The sequence below is a fragment of the Paramacrobiotus metropolitanus genome, unplaced genomic scaffold (genome assembly GCF_019649055.1).
Source record: "Paramacrobiotus metropolitanus isolate TYO unplaced genomic scaffold, Prichtersi_v1.0 Parri_scaffold0000013, whole genome shotgun sequence".
Lineage (NCBI taxonomy): Eukaryota > Metazoa > Tardigrada > Eutardigrada > Parachela > Macrobiotidae > Paramacrobiotus > Paramacrobiotus metropolitanus.
This window is the reverse complement of record NW_026570233.1, coordinates 1409641-1431295: the sequence shown is the minus strand read 5'-3', so window position 1 is coordinate 1431295 and position 21655 is coordinate 1409641. Positions and strand designations below refer to the sequence as shown.

At 42.3% G+C, this 21655-nt stretch overlaps 1 long non-coding RNA gene across 1 annotated transcript; it reads right to left on the bottom strand.

The window, feature by feature from the left end:
* Nucleotides 1-16730: 16730 nt before the first annotated feature.
* Nucleotides 16731-21313, bottom strand: LOC129584269 (uncharacterized). The gene is made up of 3 exons (XR_008689861.1): nucleotides 20405-21313; nucleotides 19841-20145; nucleotides 16731-17534 (listed from the first exon to the last, which is right to left on the bottom strand). It is a non-coding gene; the product is annotated as an uncharacterized LOC129584269 (long non-coding RNA).
* Between the last annotated feature and the right edge of the window lie 342 nt (nucleotides 21314-21655).

Here is a 21655-nt window from a genome sequence, read left to right as displayed (position 1 = left end):
ATAGTGGTCTGCAGGAAAACCTGGCACTGAGCGTTAATCGTTCTTGCTCCTGTAATGTACTTCTGTTTCTGTTTGTCATAAGTTATTGAGGTACGCTAGTATCCGTTATAAAGTGCCACGCTTCGATTCATATTACAGGTCAGTAAACGAATAGCTCCCAAACGACTTCGCGTTTCCGTCGCCAAAAGCACTTCCGGTTTCGGGTCATTCCGATCAGATCCAATGCTTTTACAAAAAGATCGTTTTCATGCAGCATTTCAGTTGAAGAGCAAACCTGAATTGACCTTTTATAGTATGGATACAGCCCGTTTGAAAGTAGTTGGTAAGAAAGCATGAACTTCCACACAGTCCCTTAAACATCCATGGCAGTGTAACCGCCAAAACCCAGGTTTAGTGCTTACATAGCTGGAAAGGTCAATTACTATAGGTTATCCAAGATTGTAAAAAGACTGAATTTGACGTACAGATTTCGATACGCTAATTTTATGAGGACGTATGCATAACTCTATGAATTTTTCCGTTTCATGCGTGTAGCAGTACAACGGCAGAAGATAAATAAACGGGATAGGTTATGGTAATAATCTTAGTATTATTGTGCCCAGGTGCTGACGGATATTGCACTGTGTCTTGTTTTTTGCATGTCTGTTGCAATGCTGTTGTCTGAGTGCCGTGCATAAAGCACAGGATATTGAGCGATGGCTCAATTCGGCACATTCGCCTCACCATCGCTTCACCATTGGCCAGTCTTCACACGGATCAACCGTGAGCTCCAGTCAGTCGAGTGCCAGCATCGGAATCGACAACGTCAATTCCTTTAGCATTCTGATGATTTCGTGCCCTTTCATTAGATTTGTGCTTTGATGATATTTGATGGTTAATTTCTGCGAAATAAAGATGTTTCTTTGAGGAGATGTCGTTTTGTTGTTCGTTTTCCTGAGCAGCGTAGGTGCTTCTCCGAGACTGTGTTGTATCTAGCGGTTAGAAGCTCTCGCTCTCTCTCTGGTAGCAGTACGACCTGATTCGTACATGATGTAACTAAGATGCCCATCGGGCAGTCGACCGTATATAAGCAATTACTTATGGGAGTGGTCAGCGCATTTGGCGCTCAGTAGTTTACGCATTCTGATTTTTGTTCTTCTTTTCTTTGTCTAGAGGTTATATTCCCCTTGCGGTTGTGTTCAGTGAGAAATAAATAAGCCCCCTTTTTCAGTTGTGGTGTTGCACCGGAAACAATAATGGCAGCAGATAAACAAAGCATTACTGTAGTCTTGCTTTTAAAATGCAACTTTGCCATGCGCTGAACTCCGTCTTATCTGATACCGGAGCCGATAAGAAGACCGAAGACCTTGATTTCATTCTGCCGGCACGCGTGCATCTGGAGTTGGTCGGAAGTCAGTAAAAAATTAAGTTTAGCGCATTTCTTCATACTACAGTTTGGACGGGAAGGCCTAATCTTAATGCATACAAGTACATTTTGTTTTTGAGTTTTTTGCAGTTGTCTAGCGAATGTTGTTTCCACGATTATTGTATCATCCAAGAAAAGATGAATGGATATCTCAAATTACCAAAATTGCGAAGGATGTGCATTTTTGAGATTGCATTTGGGCTGCTTACTGTTTTCGAGGTATTTGTCAGCTTATATGAATACCGTAAGTCCGAAACACCATTATTTGTTGACATTACAGATTAGGATCTAGCATCATATTATCTCTTGACACTACTTTAATAGTTACAAAAAAGCTGAAGTGATAACTCTTATGTTCAGTAACGATTGCAAGAAATTGTAAGGCGTTAAGTTGTAAGTTGTCGGTTTCGCTACATGAAGACAACTGGAGTACTTACTGTACTAATGTTTGTCCGACATGATCTTTAGGGGAGGATTTGGCCAAGTATAACATCACTGCAGTAACTCCACTAAGCATCCTTGGGACTGGAGCATTTGAGGCTGGGCTTTTATTTGCAAGCGCCATTTATGGAGTGCACAATATCAATTGTGCAACTAGGCAGGCAACATCGTCCAGGATGTTCTACGGTCTATTCATCCTCAGTATTATACTCTGCATTTTGTATATGATAACGCTTGCAGTAATAGTGGTGGCAGTGTTAGAGCCGCGAGTGTGTGCGTCAGGGATGTGGGTGTGGTTTCGTGGATTCAGCTTCGCTGAATCGTCGATCGTGTCTGCCTTTGGCAGAGCCGTACAGTCAGTCTTCGTCGAGCGGTGATCGTGTGCGCATCTCGATTGCCTCGGAATAATCCTCGTCAACGATGGATAGAGATTTGTTCGCTGTTTTGTCCCTTTTTCCTTTGTCATTGTCATTCCGATAGATTTTGTGTTGTCATGTGCGATTATTATTAAAATTGTGCCAATTTTATTCGTTTTGGTGTGTGTTTTCCGCCACGTTTCTGCGTAGCGCAGGCACAGCTCCAACATGTTGGAGATGCGATAAGTTCCCCGTATCCCTGTATCTGTACTAACTTGTCTATCGAGTTTTGCAGCGTAGTTACGACTTGCGCCGCATTTAACCAACCAGTTCTCGTGTGAACATCGAACGGAGCTTCTCCGGAGTTCCCGATCAACTTTCGTCACACAGAGCAACTATTCCCTTACCTTTATCGGATTAAAGAGTGCTACAACGACCGAAGAATCCTAGGATTCGTGGATTCTCGAAGAACTCGTGGATTGCGGCTTTACTGGGGCGAAGCCAGTACAAGCGGATTCTACAGTGCATCGACCTGTCGAGCGGACTTACCCGTCTACGTCGGATTCTGCATACAGGTAAAATTTTGCAAATCTTATCGATTCGATCTTCTTCATCTAGGGACTGATCAGTTATCTCTCGAACGTGATTGAATAGCAGTTTCTATTGTTAGTCGTAAACATCCGCATTCTTGTAGCTAGTCTTGCAAATGCTGCTATCGTGCCTAGATGAACTTTCGTAAAATTGTGGATTTTTATATCTGAGATTTTTCGAAAATTAATCGTTAATTTAACTACAATTATTATCGATCGTATTTTGATGTTTTTGACCTAATTATGGATCGAACGCCTGTTAGTAAAATTCGTGATTTTGCGACTGGAGCGTTAAGAACAGCTGAAAAATTTATTAATCGAAATAAGGCACCTGCTCCTGCAGCAGTCCCTGAAAAGGTAACTCGACAGTTAGCGAAAAACCCAGAGTGCTGCAGGAAATGTAATCGAACATCAGGTACTCGCTGATCGAACGCGTAAAAAGAAGGAAAGAACGAACGCCGATTTACTATCGAACAGTGAAGAACAGCTTACTGAACCCGAGCTGACCCAAGCGGAAGATGAATCAAACGTTTTCGATTTAAATAAGACTTTATTGGAAATGAAGTCGGATAATGTGGAAAAAACAAGAGTAGAGTTTAATGCAGTCGATCAGATAGATTTCGATGTAAATAAATCCCTGGCAATGGAGGAAGAACCGGTAACGGTGATCCCTAATCCGCGTCAGTCGCAACCTGTTGAAGGTGTGTTAGATGCAGTGAATGAGTCTTCGACATCGAATAACGTGAATAGCGATTTGGAAGAAATGCGAAAAGCGTCAGAGTTGAATTCGAAGTTTGTGAAAGAAATTGTCGAATTAAATGATCGATTGAGAAAAGCAAAAAATTTGGTTGTCGTACGTGAGGCAGTTATCGTTGAACGGGATAAAAAAATCGATTAACTAAAATCGGATGTGGATGAGTTGCAGAACTTATACCAGAATAAATCTGCTGAATCGAAGAAATTTTATGATGCAGCAGTCGAATTTCAGTCGCAAGCAAAAGCAGCGAGAAATATAAATAAACAATTACAGGAGTCGGTCGATAACCTTGCTACGGACAATCTCTCGAAAACACAACAAATCACACAGCTGGAAAGTAATTTAAATCGAGTAAAAAATGAGTTTTCGTCGTTAAAATCATCGAACACGAAATTACAGTCGGACTTTAATACTTTAAAGCAAACCTACGATACCGTTGCTGCGGCATATAAAACCCTGCAACATGAAGTCGATAACACTGAGCCGAACGAGCATATCAAACGATCTACGGGATATTTCCATAGGCCAGATAATCGAGTACAAACACTGGAAATACCGAGTCGCAATATATTCATGAATTATCGAACAGGGACAATGAAGAATCGAAAATTCGAGATTTTATTCGAAAGGAACTTCGTCGTTCTGGTAAGCCGGTAAGCAGGGACGTTAGCCCCGTGCGGAAATCAGATTTAATCGATGTAATGCGCCAGCCGGTGCCTCGACCTAGCTATAACGGAAGCAGAGATGACATCGACAGTTTTCTTATCAAGTTCGATCAGGCAGCGATTGCAAATAAATGGAATTCCGATGATCGAAAAATTACTGAACTTGCGTACTGTTTAAAACACGAAGCAGTAGTCTGGTATAACAGTTTACTCGTATCACCGAATAAACCGCATAATTTTCAGCGATGGAAAGAATTAATAATTTCTCGATTTGGCGATTCGAAACGATCTGTTAACGCATTAGCAGAATTGACTAATCGTACGTATAAGCCCGGTCAAGAAACGATTGAAAATTATTTTCAATCGATGATGACTTTACGAGATCGAGCAGCTTTTGGATCCGATGAGCAGTTCGTTTCCTTCTTAATTAAGGGAATTCGTACACATGAAAAATTACAAGATAAGATCGAAGTAATGAAACCCGATACGCCAGAAAAATTCCTCGAGTATGTTCGGTACTTTACCTCTGGTAATCCCGATAAATACGTCATTCCTGTTACCGGTATACGTAAGAAGCAGGATAACGATTGCGCGAATGTTCGACTAGTTGAAGTACAGCCAAAGAAATCGTACGCAGCCGCGGCAGCTAGCCCGCCGCGCTTTAAGCCGAATAATAAGCAGATTAACCCTCGACCGGTAAATCAGAATAATAATAATAACAATAATCGAAACGTCGATAATCGAAACGATAATAACAGCAGTTCTGGTATACCGTCACGTGCTCGGCAGTGGGCAAACTCGAACTTTCAAGTTGCTGAGACAACCGATAAAACTCCTCGAATGGAAAAGCCTTTGCGTAACGGAAATGTTCTTCGATATTGCTAACACTGTGATGTGTGCGGGCATTACTATATCGATTGCGAATGGAAAAATAAACCGCGTAGGGAAAATCCCATATATTTATCGTACCATGATCCCGCAAGTGGTCGTCGTCGATATGCTACAGATTTCTTCCAGCGTCGTGGAAGGCAGTCTGGTAGCGAACCAAATTCGCCGAATAGTGGTCGGTCATCTGCTGCGGCAGGTCGATCGGGTGTAGGGCCGCGCACAGTGCGTAGTCCAACACCGCCGAACGGAAATCAGTATTCGTCGGGTTGTGAATCGGAGACGGAAAACGAGAACACCGGCTTTACTGTCCCGGTTCCGCCGAAACCGCTGGACATAATTTTGTCGAACGGTTTACAAGTATGCGAATTAAATAATGAATTATTTCTCGATATCGATATCGAAAGTGTGCAGTCTATTTGCTGCACAACCGAGCCTGCTAATGAACCGAAACGTAATCCGCCATTAATGTGTAGTATTACCATAAACGATCGAACTGTAAACGCACTATTAGATACTGGATCCGAAACATCGTTAATATCGAATGAATTTGTCGACGAATTGAATTTATCGAAGATACCGTTAATTAAGCCGTTCTTTATCCGCGGTATCGGCGGTGTGAATGGATTCGCGGTATCGCATTATAGTGTAGTTAATTTTCGAATTCGTGGTACTGTAATAAATCATTCGTTTTTTATTAAACCGACTACCGATGAAATTAAGGTCCTATTAGGCCAAGATTTCTTATCGAAAGCGAAGTTTTTTAGTTCCAAAGGAAGGGTAACTTTCTTCACGACCGATATTTCTGATAATTCACCCATAAAAATTGTCGAACGTGACGATGTCACGCATATCAGTTTAGCTACCTTTACACCCGAGGCATCGATTTTCCCGATACCCGTGGCATCGGAAATCGCCTCGGATTTATCGAGTACGAATATACAAATAATCGAAAAGAATAGTACAGCAGACGGTGAGGTTTTATCGATACCTGTGGCATCGGAAAAGCTTACGGTAAACAAGAGTACCGTTAAGCCGCAGAAGAAATCGATTTATAAAATTCCTAAACCTGGCGATAAAATTAAACGTCGATTTCAACGACTATGGAATGAGTATCGAGTATTCGTACAAGAATTACGAGAAATAATTAAAATGAAAGAAAAGATTGCCGATAATGAATGGATATTACTCGATGATTCAGTGCCAACCGAAATCGAACCTGCTGAAGCTGATAGAATATTTAAAGAAATGACCGATAATTTTCAGATTGAATTAGAAGTACTCGAGCAGAAACAGAAACAGTTAGCGGAAATTTTTAGCTATTGTCGATTTTACTTACCAGTGGCACTGCGCCAGCCGATCGGAGACATTATTAAAAAGAAATCATCGAGCGCCTATCTATTACCGTTTGATTTTAAAGAATGTCGTCCGATTAGTGAAAACGCTGAAGTTATCGTGTACAAACCGCTAGTTAGTCATGGTCGAACAGTGAAATTCCTCCCGACTGCACGTGTCATCAAGTATATTAGCGAATTTCCGGTTGATACGATGAAACCCGATAAAAATAAATTAGCAGCTGATAAATTAGTTGCCGATGAAATAAATTGTAATGAAATAACTTTCGAATCGAGTAATTTGGATGAAATACCAGCCCCTAAAAATTTAATTATAGCAAATGTGGAACCGGTGTGTACAGCCGATTCCACCCCTAGTATTCCTACCGAAAATAAATCGAATAATAATGAATCGACTTGGGAATTTTCCGAGTCCCCTAAACTAACATCCGTGTATCGTGGTGAACGCATTGAGTCGATCAAAGTGTTTGCTTCCGATCGAATAAATTTAAATGCTGGTATGAATTGGGCAACCGTCGGTGCTCGGTTCGATCCGAATGAAAAATTCGAAACCGATAAATTTATGTTTTTACCAAGTCCGCACGTGTATACCGGTCAGCACGTACGACCCGTCGAAGGCATAGTACAACCTAAAAATAATAAATTCGATCTCGTCCTTTTTAATTTTCAACCTAATCGGCAGGTAATTAAAAAAGGGCAGTTTATCGGGTATCTCGAACCATACGAAGAAATCGAAGATCTACAAATAAACTTGGCATCATTATCACGTCGTACACCGGAAGAACAGGAAGAAGTTTGTAGTGCAGTCGATACGCTTAAAATTAATCGAACTCTAACACCCGAACAGATCGATAAAATTAAAAAAGTATTTCTCGATTTTCCCGAATTGTTTGCTACTAAAAGTCGACCGTTTGGTAATGTGACAATTACCAAACATACTATCGATACTGGCGACACAGCGCCAATAAAATGTAAACCGCATCGAACGAGTTGGAAAGGTCGAGAAATAATTCAAGAGCACATACAAGAAATGCTCGATAAAGGAATTATTCGTCGATCTAATTCAGCTTGGAGTTTTCCTGTTGTCCTTGCGTCGAAAAAAAACCCTGATGGATCGACCGGCGCTCGATTTTGCGTAATGTACATTAAATTAAACGATGTAACTAAGAAAAATAATTACCCGTTGCCAAACCCGGACGAACTGTTACAGTCCGTCGCCGATAACGAATTTTATGTGGGCGTCGATTGCAACGCGGGATTCTGGCAGATCCAAATGTCGGAAGAATCTATCGAAAAAACTGCGTTTATAACGCAGGATGGTTTATTCGAGTTTCTTCGAATGCCGTTCGGAGTCTGTAACGGACCCGCGACATTTCAGGAAGCGATGAATAAAACTCTCGAACCTGTTCGAAACGAAAATATATTTGCTTACCTCGATGACATAATTATTGCGGCGAAGGATTTCGATGATCTCCTTCGCAAAATTCGATTAATGTGCGAATGTTTAGTTAAAGCCGGTTTCACTTTGAAACCTTCGAAATGCCATATCGGTGAAACGAAACTCCACTTCCTTGGGCACAACGTGTCCGAGCAAAGTATTCGAACGGATCCGAAAAGATTTCAGCGATCGAAAAATCCCCGAAACCACAGACAGAGAAAGATCTTCGATCATTTCTCGGTTTATGTAATTATTATAGAAAATTTGTCGTCGGTTATGCATCTCGTACGCGAAATATGTATAATCTTCTTAAGGGAGAAATCGATGTTAAACGTAACTGGAATATCGAATGCCATGCAGAATTTAACGATCTTAAAAATGCACTAATTAATGCACCCGTACTTAAGAAATTCGATCCCGAGAAACCTACAGTAATCGAATGCGACGCCAGTACAATCGGTATTGGCGCCGTACTCCATCAAGATGGTCATCCGATAGCGTACGGTAGTAAACTCTTGCGTAGTGCCGAACGGAAATACCCGATCACCGAACTCGAATGTATGGCTGTTGTTTTTGCATATCGAAAATTTCGCCACTTTATCGAGTACTCGCATTTTTCCGTTCAAACCGACCCTCAAGCGCTGACGAACCTGTTGCGTTCTGTTTCTCGTAAAGAGGAACTTAACGGTCGATTGACTCGCTGGGCTTTACAGCTAAGCAGTCATAAAATGACGATTTTATATCGACCTGGTAAGCAGTGCAATAACGCAGATGCACTGATTCGCCATCCTGTTGGCGAGCCGACCGATGACGATGATAATTGGGACGAATATAAAGATAATAAGTTTAGCCATCCGACCATTCGAGTAGTTACTTTAACCGATCCAGCCGAACACGAAGAAGAAACCGATAATTTTAAATTCTAACGTATCGAACAGGAAAAAGATCCGAATATCGAAAAACAGATACACGCACTAGAAGGGAGTGCCGAAAGCGTACATTTAGTAAAACGTGATCCGAACTACGAATTGTGGAATGGTGTTTTATATCGAATTTCGGAAAAGGATGGTAGATTATGCCGTCGTTATGTCGTACCTAAACAAATGCGTGTCGACATCATGCATGCGATGCATGATGCCCCAGCGAGTGGTCATCTTGGTAGGAAGAAAACAATCGAAGCGATATCTCTCCGGTACTACTGGGAGGGCATGATTGCACAAATCATTCACTACGTCGATAACTGTTTTTTATGTCAGCATCGGAAAAGTGATCGAAAGGCACCGCCCGGTAAACTCCAACAGATAAAAGTCGGTGCGCCGTGGTTTCGAGTACAAGTGGATCTGAAAGGACCACTGCCGATTACGAAAAGTGGTAACACGTACATTGCAGTAGCGATCGATGAACTGACTCGATACGTGATTGCAAAAGCGATACCGAACGCAACGGCGGAAGCCGTAGCAAATTTCTTAATTTTCGATGTAATTTTACCATACGGTGCACCGCATATTCTAAACACTAATCGTGGTAAACATTTTCATAATAATTTACTCGAAGCAATAAATAAACGATTAAAAATCGAACACCATTTTGGTTCGGCTTATCACCCGATAGGCCGTGGACTCGTCAAACGGCAAATGCAAACAATTGCCGATTCGTTGGCAATGTATGCAATCGAAGGAAAAGAGAAGAACTGGGATAAAGTCTTGCCATTCGTTATCGCTGGAAGAAATCGAGTAGAAAATCGAACCACGCATATGTCGCCGTTTTTTATGATGTACGGTAGGGAACAGGTTATTCCCGCCGATACAGTAACGAAAACGAACTTACCGCCTGATCATGCGTCGATTAAAGAGTACATGGATGAATTTCGTCACAATCTTAGTCGAGCGCAAGAAATTGCCGATATTTATATTACAGAAGAATTCGAAAAGAAAGCTAAGCGATTTAATTCGCATCGAACAGAAGAGAATTTTAATATTGGCGATTTAGTACTCGTTAAGCGCGAGAAAAAGAAAAGCGAAACCGAGTCGTTTAAGAAAAAGTATGACGGTACCTGGAAGGTTATTGGCTTTCCGTACACGAACGCGGTAGAGATCAAAAAACAGGATAAGTCTCGTACAGTACAAGTTATTAATTGTGATCGCTTAAAATCGTATAAAACTAGCGAAGTCGATCGTAAAACAACTGCAACACTGTCGAAAAATCCGGTAACTAATGCGGATAAAAATAGTATCGAAACCGAACAGACTGAATCCAGCAATGATCGATCGGAAGTTGAAGTAATTAATGGCGATAATGTCGATACTGTACCAAATAGCGCGGAAGTAATCGATAATAACGAAGTAACTAATGCTGAAATTATTAGCGATATTGCGCCTGTTGAACCGTCGAGTGCCGATCAGTGGGAAAATGTGGATATCGAACCGTGTAAAGTAAATAAACCTAAAATTAAAAAGTTAAAAGTACGTCGCACATTAGGTGGATAGGTGCATGTTCGTACTACACGTGTATTGTAACATAATAGTATTCGATGCATACCCCGCATGTCTAATTATTTATAGGTGTCGATACCGTTATACCGTCACATTTTCTAAATAATTTAGGTGTCGATACTCCGAATTTAATCGATAAGCAAAAACGCCGAAGTATTCATTTTTGCACTTTGCAGATATGGATCGAAATATTCGAAACCAGCCTCCTTATCGATCGGTCGGACAAGGTAATCAATCGTTTAGCCTGCCGACGCCGAACAGTAATGTCGAACAGTCTTTAGTTGAAATTGATTTAAATGAACCGATTCGAGTATCTAAGTATGCTCAGACTGAACCTGTAACGATTATCGATAATGAAACGCATAATCACGAACCGATAGTCGAACCATCGTCGAGTCAGAATCGAGTCGAACAATCACAACAGAGACAGCTCCAACATGGTGGTGACCGTTCATCCGACCAGTCCCAGCATGGTGGTGGTTGTTTAACGAAAGAAGGCCAACATGGTGGTGATTCTTTACCGAGCACATTCCAACATGGTGGTCGCTTACCAAATCAGTCTCAACATGGTGGACGTTTATCGAATAGAGCGTTAACTTGTCGACTATTTCCAACTTCTGGATAGCGTCGTCAGCCGAATCGATTTCGAATGGTAAATCCCCAAACTTGGCAGTCGATCGCTAGGCCAATGACCCCGGCACCGGCGCCGCAGCCAGTGCCTGGATCGTCGAATACTGATAATAATGCACGGCTTATAGCCGCCCGTAATCGAACGAATCAGATATTGCGAGAGCGCTATGGCGCCACCGAACAGGATTTAGATATTACCGATCGTAGTCGTAGTGTTCCCAAAAACTCCCCGCAATCATCGGGATCACGTACCTCTCCGCAGGATAATTTAGTCGAACAGAATAAGACTCAAGAAGAAACCCGTATCGACACAGTAAATCGAATATTGCGTGAGCGTTATGGCATATCGCAAGAAAATTTAGATAGGATAACAGCATCATATGGTATCGAAAATGACGAAAAAAGTTCACCGAGAAAAAACGCGGTTACAAGTACGACTCCGAGTGAAGATGACAAATCGAATAAATCGAATTTAACCGATAAAGATAAAATGATTAATATGACCGTACAGATTTTAGATGAGTCGAATGATGTGCATAAAGCGGCGGCTTTTGCGCATTTATTTCAGCGGTATCGAACGATAATGCGAAGTAAAACGATTAAATGGACCGAGTATTACGATGCAATTCAAACTGGAGTTACTCGTGGAATATTTCTCGAAATTTATATCGGTTGGACAAAGAAAATTTCATACGTTGAAGCGCGTATTCATCGTAGGCGTTACGAACATATCCGTCTCTACGATGCGAACACTTTTCAGCGTGCAGTTGTTTTAGCGATTCGTGTAATTCACGATATGCGTGGATCGACAATCAAAGAAATCGTACGCTATATTAAGAATGTTTTTACCTTGGAAATTATCGATCCTGTTGGAGTACATACGAACATAGTAACTGCAATACGAACGCTAGTTACCGATGGTGAAGTCGTACCGTGTGAGAATGATCGATATGCAATTGCTGAAACTAATCGTTCTCGAATTAATGCTTTGATTAGACAGGTGACACCGGAAGTCCGTGTTTCCCGCCCAGAACCTACAGTAGAAGAAATCTCGTACGAAATTAAACAGCTTGAGGAGAGTGGTCTGGAACCCACTGCCGAACGTATAAGCGATCGATTAAATAGGCGATATCCTGTTCATGCGATATATCCTGTAATTCAACGATCGTATGAAGAACGTCGATTAGTGCGCATTTATAATCGACGTCAGCGACCAGCTTTTTATCCCGCGACTACTTATCGTTCTTTTCTTCGAACATTCAGAGTTTATTTCAGACCTAACACTCTGGAAGATTGGAATTGTGTCGTACTACATATTGTTCGTGCAATCGATGATCCGGATGGCAGCACGCCAGACCAGATTATTAATTATACAGTAGTTGTGCGCAGCGACTTTGCTGACGTAACCGAACTTAATATTACCTTAGCGATCGCCCGAATGTATGATGACCCTCGAATTGTAGTAATCGATAATCCTCATCGTGGAGCATGTTGGAAAATTTGGCAAAACTAAATTGAAAATCATAGCGTATTATCGAGTAATAAATTTATAGAATTTCGATTAAATAGTTAATAATAATACTTATAAATATCGTTACGATGCAATTACACCGCATTTCCGAATGACTCGTATAAATTTAATATTATTATTTTTCGATTCCAGATATGTATTCGAATATGCGCAACCCCGAACCGGTTTCCGATTGTATGCGACGCGCATTGAACACCAACGAACGAAAATGTGTCGAATGTCTCCTTGGGAAGAATTTCCGACTTATGCATCCGTCGACCGTCACTCCGAGATTGTATGGCGAAGTGCTGTACAGGAACGTCGATGCTTACCAAATTATTGCAGAACGTACCGAATCAGTTGGCCGGAATGAAGATGGCAGTTCGAAAATTCATCGCCGAAGCCGGTGCTCGAGACGAATGGGCTACGGTTATCGACCCTGATTTTATCGATGTGGCTAATCAGCCGATTCCACAGATTCCTCAGCCGATCGTACCTAATGCGCCAAATAAGCAGAATTATGGATTTATTAATCCATCGAACAGCGTGGTGAACCCTACCATGCTGCAGCGAATGTTGCCACCAGCGCAGCAGCCAATTTTTCCTGTGTTGCCGATGCAACAACCGAACGTGCCGAATCAGTTTTATTATCGACAGTCACCGACGCCAGCGCAGACGGGACAGCGTTTCACAACTGGAACCGCGTTGTCTGTGCCACCCGGAACCCTATCGCAAGATGAAATGCAAAATATCACCAACAGTCTGCCGGCTGGATGTTTCAAGTACGATCCAGTGTCGAAGATGGTGATGCCATGCCCTTGGCCGAAAGATAGCAAACATCGCCTTCAAAGAATGATGGATGCGTCGATTAATAATGATATGACCGATCGGGTGAGTGAATTATTGCTTACCGAGTCAAATTCGAGCGGAAATAATAAACAGCGTAATCGAACGACGTACGATGTAGAAAATCAGTCTCGTACACATGTTGTGGCTAATTTTAATAATAATTCGAATAACGTGAACGATTCGTGTGGTAATTCTGATAATTTGCAGAATCAGCTGCATGCCAGCAATCGAACGTGGCAGAATACGAATATTCGTACAGATTCTTCAGTTATTCGACGCAACGAAGTTGACTTTAAGAACGTTCGAAAAGACGTAACGATCATTCTGCGCAATATTGAGAATTACGTCGACAAAGTTGTGGAAGTCACTGGAGCCTCGACACAACCTGATCGTAATTCCATTAAAATTATGATCCATGAGTTTATCGAAATTTTTCGAATGATTGACTTACCTGAACGTATTCGAAACTTGAATTATGGCCCAGTGAATTTTTATCGAATATTGGAACGTCGCCGTTACGATACGCAGCGTCGAAACAACTTACCTTCAGTGCTAGATCCGACCCGATTACTCGAACCGATTTTGACTGTGAATTACGAATTAATTTCGCAATTTCGAATTGTTGGGAATGCCAACGCCGAGTACTTCTTACTTCAGTTTGCCCTGCCGGACGCCGATCCTGCTAAATTCTGGTTTTTATGCAAGGTCTGTAGTGGCGTGTATAAGCGAATTAATTCGAAGCCGATTAAATGGGAAGATATTCGACCGAATACCGGATATAAGAAAGCTGTAGTCATGATGATTGCAGCTCGATTGGGTTGTTATTCAGCCCATAATACTCTGTATCGAAATATTGCCGATTACCCATTGCTCACCGATGTAATTAAGGAGATGGGTAAACAACAGTTCGAATTTATGGAAGCGAAGTATTTGTCTCGAATTATTTCCTTGTCTGAAGAATCGAATACGAGTATCGAACCTGAATATAATGGACACTTCGATGGTGTTTACGATAATATTAAGCGGTTGAAGACTCGACAGGAGGAATACGATAAAGGATTGGCTAGCAAACGCAAAACCTTGGCCGATTCTTCGAACGCTAGTACGTCACGAACGAAGCGAGCGAACACTGTTTTACCGGTGATCGAAAAAACTCCTGCGGGAGGTGTGTCTGCTGATAAATCGCAGACACAGCCGAAACAGAATTCTGGACTTGATCCAGTGGGAATTGTGGAAATTCCGCCGAACAGTACGAGTGTGGATTCGACCGTACTGAATGCAGCGTCGATGGATGTTCAGTCACATGAGCAGCTAGTTGGTGACTCGAATGGCGATCATATTATGCCGACCGAACGAGAAGCGAGATTGTTGGAAGAAATGGAAGTGTCTGACGATATGGCACAGGATGTGTTGCGACGTTTGCGAAACGGCGAAGACTTACCTGAAGTCGAAACCTTGGCACAAAAGAAGGAATTGCATTACTGCAAGTTTTACGACGGATATATTCGCGTGTTTAATCCGGATGGAACGCTGCACGACTTGACAACTCAAAGTCGACCTGATGTGGTGATGTACCGTAATGGAAACGTGGGGCAGTTGTCTGATTTTACAGTTGTACACCCGAACGTAGAAATGGAAACTTAAACGTTGTCCGTCAAGGAAGCGTTGGAAGTGGCAAATGATGATGGATCGAAGTAACGACGGATCGACGCAGCTATGCGTATGTTGGATGTGAACCGACGCAGCAATGCGTATGTTGGATTGGAGTGGATCTCCGGAATTGGATCTTTTAATTAACCAAAGTTTTTTTAATTGCTCATTCCGATAGAATTTGATTGCATTTCGATGTGATTTTTGGATTTTTATTAACTTTATTTTTCGATAAAAAATGGCACTAAATGGCACATGTTTTTCTCTAATACTTCGACATTACTTTGTTTCATTTTCTGGTAACTTGGATGGATCCTCGAGAGACCTCGGATTCCCGTCCCGTGGCATGTTAGAGCCGCGAGTGTGTGCGTCAGGGATGTGGGTGTGGTTTCGTGGATTCAGCTTCGCTGAATCGTCGATCGTGTCTGCCTTTGGCAGAGCCGTACAGTCAGTCTTCGTCGAGCGGTGGTCGTGTGCGCATCTCGATTGTTTCGGAATAATCCTCGTCAACGATGGATAGAGATTTGTTCGCTGTTTTGTTCCTTTTTCCTTTGTCATTGTCATTCCGATAGATTTTGTGTTGTCATGTGCGATTATTTTAAAATTGTGCCAATTTTATTCGTTTTGGTGTGTGCTTTCCGCCACGTTTCTGCGTAGCGCAGGCACAGCTCCAACAGCAGGTATTGTTTTTATGTTCCTCTCTTTATTTCATGGATACACGACGACAATCTTAGTGTGCGCGACGGCAATTACCATGCTGAAAACCGTAACAACTGCCACCGCTGCTGACATTTGTGTGCAAAATGCTGAATTCTTGGAGGCAGAGCAACTAGTTTTGTTAGAAAGGGTGAGTCACCGGTTATCCCAGCCCTCCATATCAGAATGGATTTGCAAAATGCGCAAACATAATTGTTAGCTTTAATCTTAGCGTTGCATAAGGTTGCAGAGTACCGTAATTTCGAATCAGTTTTCTTTTTTTTCAATAGAGCGCGTTGTTAATTTGACGTGGTTTGGTTCAGTGGTTTACAAAATGACGTGCTTCTATCGTGAGACTAAGTTGCATCATAACATAATCCATTATAGCGTCGGTTCCTCTTACCAAGCACTGGAAAAATCTATGAATTCTAATGCTGGAGGACAAGCTCTGCTGAACGACAACCAAGCAAGATTCGCCATTGACTTCTGCTTTACGATCCCACGTGGTATACTCTTTTATATTGGGGAGGGCGGATTTTTAATGGAGCGTTGCTTGATCTCTATAGTAAAACGTGTTTGTAAAATAAAACAGTTGTAGTTAGGATGTGAAAGTTTACTGTGTTTGCGAATGAGATAATTTTGCGGCAGGAATTTTGTTGTGTAAGGAAACCGATATGCAGTGGGGGGAAAACGACTTAATCTCCACCATTCCGGGAAGAAAACAATTGGTGTGGGACGCCGTATGCGTAGATTTGTACATTGGAACAGTCGTACTTGAGAAACGATCTGCAGCAGCAGCAGTTACAAACAACGAAACTTTCGAAGCGAATTCGAAAGCCATCAACCTTACCCCGCTTCTTACTTCTTACCATACTCCGCTTACTTAGTCACTGGAAAGAGAATGATTTATATAACAGTGCGGTGTTTCCATTGGCCTGGGCAACGAGCCTCCTGAATTTATTCAAAAACTTGCTGCAATGCCGAAAGAAAATTGTAAAATGAAATTTTTTTGCAGTTGTAAGCGCTATGCCTGCGCTGCATAGGAATGCAACGGAAAACAACGACGCCACAAACGATAGCTTTATTAATATCGAAAGATGTTAATAAAGGGATGAAACCCACAACATCGAAACAGCCCCGAAGGGTCACTCTAGCATGCGGAAATATCGAAGGCCATCTCGTACAGCATGGACGTCTCCATGCTGTCGAGCCAAAATCTAACAGAATGAAATCCAAACGTGTCGGCCATGTGCATGCATTGCCAATCTCTGGCCGTAAACGCATCACACAGAACACGAAATCGGAGTCGGTGCGACACCCACTCAACCCACACTCCTGGGCGGTGGCGCCGATCTCCTGACATGCCACGGGGCGGGACGCCGAGGTCCCTCGAGGCTACAGCACAGCAATAAACAAAATGAAAATGCGGCCCAACATGGCGGCATATTCTATAGTATTAATAAAACAAACGCTAATGAAAGTATTGCACTGGTGCGTTCCATTCTGGAGAATCTCTTGTCCTCCAAAGCTCGGCATCCGATTATTCAGCACTCGCATCCGGCACCATGTCAACGTCAGTGTCAGCAGTAGCAGGATAGTCGGCTGAAACGGCGGCAGCGATAACACAGCGTTTCACTGATAAGTTCGGAAAACACAGATCGTGTCGGCTTCTTCCACAATCTTGTGAAAAATTCGGCATCATCGATCGCCATATGGCAGGGTCGGCAATTCGATAAACAAATCATCTGGCATATTGCCCGGCGGTTCGTATTGTTATCGCAAGGATAACAATGATCGGCATCGGCTTCATTCGGTCTACAATTAAATTACACTTATTGATTTCAATAAATTAAAGATTTATTCGGCTATAAGTCGGCAAGATAATAATTCTAAATTATTATCGACAATTTATCGGCATTTTAATGGTCAAATTAATCCAAAGGTTCAGACCACAATTTCAAGGGGAAGTTTTCGGCTACATAATACGGTATCTTACTGTGGTACTTTATAGTAAGCGGCTAATATTTTGTAATTATTCGACGATTAATTCGGCTTAAGATTCTCACAATTAATGCGAGAATGCCGGACCACAATTTTTAGTGGGGATTATTACGGTAATCGGCAAGAGTACGGACCACAACGACGGTGGGGGTTTACCGGCCAGAGCTACGAACCTCAAAAATAGTAAGGGTTTTTATCGGTATTTGTCGGTTTTGTCGGTACTAATTCGGTATTATTAGCAGGTACGGACCACCACATTAGTGGGGATTTTATTAATACGAGAGGTATGGACCACTCAATTAAAAATTGCCATATCGCGCCGGCTGTAATGATTTAGCTGTTTATTAAATTATCGGTAATTATCGGCTTGCTATGTTACTGCGGCAAAGGTACGAGATCTCTTGACAACGCCTGTCAGTCGAAAAAACAGACGTAATTCCAGAAATTACAGCAATTTAAAATAGCATACAAGTAACTGGCTTCACTGCAAGCTACAGGAACATTTTAGCGTTTTACCTACTTTCGATTATACCGATATTAGCAAAAATCTTTCCGATAGTAAATTAGAATTGTGCGGTTCACCACTGAACAGGATCAGCTTTAACTGCAACGGCTTTCTTACTTATAATCCGACAAATTATCGATCGGTAGATACTTGACAATTGCTGTTATAAATCATTTATCTAGAATTTTCGGACATTTTCGCACGGGTTTCGAATGTCTAGCATTTAATTCGCTTAATTAGAGATTCGATTTAGTTGCACGATCATGTCGGTTTGAATCTAATCCAAATGACTTAAGCATCAAATGGCGAATAATCACGTCGGTCGACATCATTCGAATTACCGGCAATCTTCCAAAGCATTTAAAACGTAATAGTAGGCGGTGAACGGTACAGTTAAGATAGCACGTGGCGGATGCCACGGGTATCGGGAAAATATTAACTATCGGCATATATTTTTATTGGTTACAACAAGACGGCTCCTGTAACAGCGGTGACGCTGCAGTACTGTGAATAACTGGTTGCCGCGGGGATCGCGGGGGATTAAGACTGGAATGCAGCTGTTCGGCGGAATTTATTCGGTTTCGGTAGAAATCTCGTGCATAGCGGCGGCTTCCAGTAACTGGATCATGATAAGCTAAATAGACAGGATTATTCGATCGCGGCACTTCTTTGTAAGAGCAGTCGGCATAATAATGTCCAGAAATGTCACAATGTTGACAATATCTAGCAACTCTATTGTTTCGCATCGTCTTTTTCAGACACGGTGTGAGATCGGTAATTTCGGATATTTTACCGATGTTATTTGCCCACTGTTGAGCACGACTCGGCTTACGGTAATTGTTAACAATCGGCTTAATAAACGAATGCTTAATATCGGTATTATTAGCAGTATTATTATTGCTAATAACTGCCGGTTGCTGATTTTCGTTATCATCACTCGACTCGGTATTCGGCTTTTTAGCTTCACATTTTGTGTGCTTTCGGCTTTTCGGAATATAAACGACATTACTAGTCGCATTTTGCGCAGATCGGCCTGTAGAATTTTCTACATTTTCCGGCTTTTCACGAAGTTTTGTACGCAGTTGTGCTATTTCACACTGCAATTCGCGAATCAGTTCATCTCGGTCTGATATTCTTCGTTCCAGGTCGGCAATAATGTCACTGGATAAAGAACAAGACGCACTATCGGCTCGGTTAACATTTCTGAAGTTATCAGAATCAATCGGCTGAGTGCGAACAATCCGTTCGGCACTTTTCATCGCATTAGCGGCGAATTGTTTCACCCTACTTAACGGTGTACGCTGCATGTCGGCGGTATCGGAATACAATTGTTAATTACGTTACTAGAAGTTCACGACTCGTATTGCAATTGACTGCAATGTCAATGAACGAGACTAGACGGCTATGATAAGGCACGGTAGCAGCAACTTCCGTGTTTGATAACGATCGGCAAAATCTACTGCGATATTCTGCAGTCGACCCTGTATTCGACCTTGCAAAGTTCAAATATTTACGGCATGTTAATCTCGGTATTTTTACTGTGATTGTATCGGCAAAATATCAGGAAATAATCGGCTGTAATTCTGATAAATTACAGTAATTTACCGATACTAACTTGTTTAATCAAATCGGCTAATGGGCAGAAATATCGGCTACAACACGCAGTTGTATTGATGGCAATATTCCGCAGTTTTCCACAATTTCCGTAATAAAATTTCCGATGATTACAGTCGGCGATAATTGCGGACAAATCGGCAGAATAATTCCGTAATTCTCATGAATTATGGTTTCGAATTTTCGGCGCACACTCGATAACAGAGTGCAAATCGACAACGCAAGGTCGATAATGCACGACAACCTCGATGGTTCTCGTGCACGGCAAAATTCCGGTTATCATGGATAAATTTCAGTGGGTTTATCCTATCAAAATATTTGAGAAATACGGCAATATTTTCTGCTGTTGCAGAATAGAATTTCGGCGATGGAATCGACTATGAAGTCGATACAAATACGGCATTATCGTACGACATTACCAGAACACAGCAACTCGTGAAAGCTACTGTATTCGGCCAATTTATCGGAGAATAAAAGCAATATTGCTTTCGAAAATTATTCGGCTAATTATTCTGAAAGTTAATTCAGAAATTTTCGGCTTTTCTGCTACAGCAGATTGGCTTACCTGCCACTGACTCGACGTGACGAATGTACGGTGCGGTGCGTTCGGTGTGCTGCTTCCCGACTGTCGTTTTGGATGCAGGATCTCGATTCCGCCTTTCTGCTCCTCCACTGAAGAATGCCCAGGGTCTGGTAGTTCCTCCGATATGTGGGGAAGGCAGCTATCGGCTGGTGATGAGAAGAAATCAGTTCCGGTCCTCCGCGATGCGTCGGGTTACGATGCTGATGTTTCCGGGTTCGCGATACGGCGTGACTCCACACTGCGCTGTTACATGAGCGTGGAATCCGGTAGGCCGTACAGGGAAATTCGACTGGTGCGCGCGGTTGATTACACGCACTGTCAGCTCGATGCAGGAAAAAAAACCCCGCATCCAAAATCGGATTAGGAAGTTGCGTCGGTAGGGGATCGGGGAAAATACCATGCAGTACCAAACACCGCATCCAAATTCGGCGTAGAGAAACAGAACGTCGATAGGGGGATCAGGGATCGAAATCGCATCTCCACCATGTAAGCGCTATGCCTGCGCTGCATAGGAATGCAACGGAAAACAACGACGCCACAAACGATAGCTTTATTAATATCGAAAGATGTTAATAAAGGGATGAAACCCACAACATCGAAACAGCCCCGAAGGGTCACTCTAGCATGCGGAAATATCGAAGGCCATCTCGTACAGCATGGACGTCTCCATGCTGTCGAGCCAAAATCTAACAGAATGAAATCCAAACGTGTCGGCCATGTGCATGCATTGCCAATCTCTGGCCGTAAACGCATCACACAGAACACGAAATCGGAGTCGGTGCGACACCCACTCAACCCACACTCCTGGGCGGTGGCGCCGATCTCCTGACAAATCTGCCGATTGAGGGAATCGAACCCACAACCTCCATACTCTAAGGCCGAGAGAGGCACCACTAGGCTATCGGCAAAGCATACAAATCTAATGAAATATTCTATCGAACGATCCTATAGAGAGCGGATGCCGCTCTGACACAGTGATGTTTCAGACTCGATGTGATGAAATGCTCGGAATGGTTGAGCACCCTTTGCTTTGTTTTGTACTCGATAGAAAAACAAAATTTACCATTTTGATGAACTTCAGACAGACGTATTGTACGTACGTACTCATTGGTAGTGGACAATTGTCTCCCGGTATCATGTTCAATTATGTCCAGTAGCACAGTGATAAAATTGTTTCACTACTCGTAGCAAGACAAGACATTAATTTTGTCAAAAGAGAATTCTCTTATTTGC